The sequence below is a fragment of the Cynara cardunculus genome (assembly GCF_001531365.2).
Source record: "Cynara cardunculus var. scolymus isolate 2C chromosome LG 9, CcrdV1, whole genome shotgun sequence".
Taxonomy (NCBI): domain Eukaryota; kingdom Viridiplantae; phylum Streptophyta; class Magnoliopsida; order Asterales; family Asteraceae; genus Cynara; species Cynara cardunculus.
Genome location: NC_037536.1, coordinates 14,104,106 through 14,107,691, shown reverse-complemented (window position 1 = coordinate 14,107,691; position 3,586 = coordinate 14,104,106).

Sequence of the window (3,586 nt, the reverse complement as noted above, 5' to 3'; positions counted from 1 at the left end):
TATATATCAATGTTAATGTCAAATCAACTATTTAAAAGTTTTCATTTTTTATGTAATTTCTTTAATTTATTTTTTTATTATAATTTAATTTAAGTTTAATAATGAAATAATTTATTTTTGGTTTAATAATATAATATTTTATAAAGATAATAATTAATTATTCTGTTAGAACTTAATGATTATCCAAATTATATTTTAGATTTTTTATATTTAAAATGAGATGTTTATCCTGTATTTGATTGTGTTTATTTGCAGTTAATTACACGAATTCAGATATGTGATGAAATCGGATAGGGATGAACGGGTTTAAGAGTTTTTAAGAGTTTAAGAGTTTTAAGAGTTTAAGAGTTTTTAAGAGTTTTAGTCAAATGCTTTATAATATAGTATAGATATGAGGGTATTACACAACCCCTTTATTTAAACATTAAATTGAAACAAATAACTAATATATTTGATCGTATTAAAATAAGAAATAATAAAAATGAAGATTTTCCAATTACTTAAGCTTAAAAAATTCCTTATATTTCATATCATATTTGCAATATTATTGAAAACGTCTCACATGTCATAACATAATACTTTTTATCTATAATATCTATACTATATTATAAAGCATTTAACAAAAATACTTAAAAACTATTTTTTATGCATGAAATATTGCATATTGATGCATATTATTTAAAATTCAAAATTACAAATAAACTATGCATAAGTACAACTTATTAAAGCTCCATGTTTAAATTCGTATAACTAACTGTAGATAAACATAACCAAATAGAGGATAAATATCTCATTTTAAAATATAAAAATCTAAAATATACTTAGGATAGTTATCGAGTTCTAACAAAATAATTAATTATTATTTTTATAAGAAAATTATATTATTAAATTAAATATAAATTACTTTCTTATCGAACCTAAATTGAATTATAATAAAAAAATTGAATTAAAAAGTTACACAAAAAATAGGAATTTTAAATGGTTAATTTGATACTAATATCGATATATTTTTGTTAAATTTTTATGATATTTTCAAATGTATATTTTATTAAAAAAATAAAAACATCATCGATTTTTCAAAATCACATAAGACCATACTATAACATCAACTGGGACAAATAATAAGATGAAATATTAAAATCAAGATGTATCTTGCTGTATTGTACGAGTACCTTTTAGTATTATTAAACATTTGATAAAAACTCTTAATACCATTTTTATGCATAAAGTACTGTATATTGATGCAGATTACTTAAAATTCAAGATTACAAATAAATTATGCGAAAATACAATTTACTGAAGTTCTATTTTTTAATTCGTGTAACTAAATGCAGATAAGCACAATCATATGCATGGTAAATATCTCATTTTAAATATAAAAAATATAAAATATAATTAGAATAGTCATTGAGTTCTAACATCATACTTAAATTTATTATATTTATAAAAAATTACATTATTAAATTAAAAATAAATTGTTTCATTATCAAACATAAATTAAATTATAATAAAAATTTGAATTGAAAAAAATTACACATAAAAATAAAAACTTTTAAATAGTTAATTTGAAACTAATATTGATATATATATTTCTTTTCAAATTTCTAATTATGACATATTCAAATTTAAATTTTATTTAAAATTAAAAACATTATCATTTTTCTCAAAACTACATAAAACCGTATTATATTGATAGGTGCAAATAATAAAACGAAACATTAAAATCGATATGTATTTTCTAAATTGTGCAAATACCCTTATAGTATTAGAAATTTTAACAAACTAAAATTTTAGAATATATGATTTAAATCAAATTTTTTTCGATCATAATAAAGTTGAAGTAATTATAGTTTTGTACCCAAAAAAAAATTAATCTATACTATATTGTAAAGTATTTGACAAAAAACTCTTAAAAACCATCTTTTATACATAAAATATTGTTTATTTATATATATATATATTACTTAAATTCAAGATTAAAAGTAAGTTTTGCATAAGTACAAATTATTAAGCTCATATTTGAATTCGTGTAACTAACTGTTGATAAATATAATCAAATACATGATAAAATTTTTATTTTAAATATACCTAAAATATAATTAGAATAACTATTAAGTTCTAATAGAATAGTTAGTTATTATTTTTATAAAAATTATATTATTAAATAAAAAACAAACTACTTTATCATTAAACCTAAATTAAATTTTAAATAAAAATTAAATTAAAGAAATTAAACAAAAAATAAGAACTTTTATATTTGTTTTAATTTTTATGATATATTCAAATTTATATTTTTAAAGAAAACATTATTGGTTGCTCAAAACCACATAAATCCATAGTATAATATCGACATAAACCAAAAAAATAAAACAAAGAAAAACTAAAATCGAAATATATTTCGTTACATTCCACGAGTATCCTTCTAGTAACTAATAAGAAATATAAACTTAATATTATATAATTGATAAAAATATTGTTAGTATTATTGTATTTGATTTTTTGCCTACTAAATCAAGCAATAATAATGATAATAATATAAAGATAATAACTATCACTGATAATAACTAATAATATAAAAATAATCAATACCATTACTTATATTTCAAAATAACTAATAATTCAAAAATAATTAATATTATTACAATTCAAAATAATTAACAATTAGTATTAATTAGAAGGGTACTCTCGTAATGCAGTGAGATATATCTCGATTTCAATGTTTCATTTTATTTTTTTGGTCTCTGTCGATGTTATAATACGAATTTATATGGTTTTGAGCAAGCAACAATGTTTTTCTTAATAAAATATAAATTTGAAGATATCATAAAAATCAAAAAATATATAAAAGTTGTCATTTTTTGTGTAATTTCTTTAATTCAAAATTTTTATTATAATTTAATCTAGGTTTAATGACGAAATAATTTATTATTAGTTTAATGACATAATTTTTTATTAAGATTATAATTAAGTATTTTGTTAGAACTCAATAATTATCATAATTATATTTAGATCTTGGTATACTTAAAATGAGATATTTATCTTCTATTTGATTATGTTTATCTACAGTTAGTCACACGAATTCAAGCATGTAGTTTTAATAAGTTATACTTATGTACAATTTATTTGTAATATTGAATTTAAGTAATATGCATCCATAAATAGTACTTCATGCATAAAAAATGGTTTTTAATAGTTTTTGTCAAATGCTTTATAATATAGTGTGTGTGTATATATATATATTTATATATATTAAATATGATATATTATTTGTTAATAATATAATATTTAATCAAAAATTTTAAATAAACTCCTAGAACAATGTGTCAAAAAAACCGTTACAGTCTTATATAAAAAACATCACGTGAAAATGCACTATTAGGTGAAAACGACAGCTAAGAAAGGAATATGACAGGCAATAAAGGAATAACTTCGTATTCAGGTACGCATGCATAAGAAAATCCCTCACAAAATGTAAAAAATGTGACGACCTGAGCGCCTATATCATGTGCTACGAACTCGCTCCCAGTCAGTCTCACAATTTTCTTCAAAAAAATTTCGTCTAGTTTCTCTCAAGGCGAAAATACCT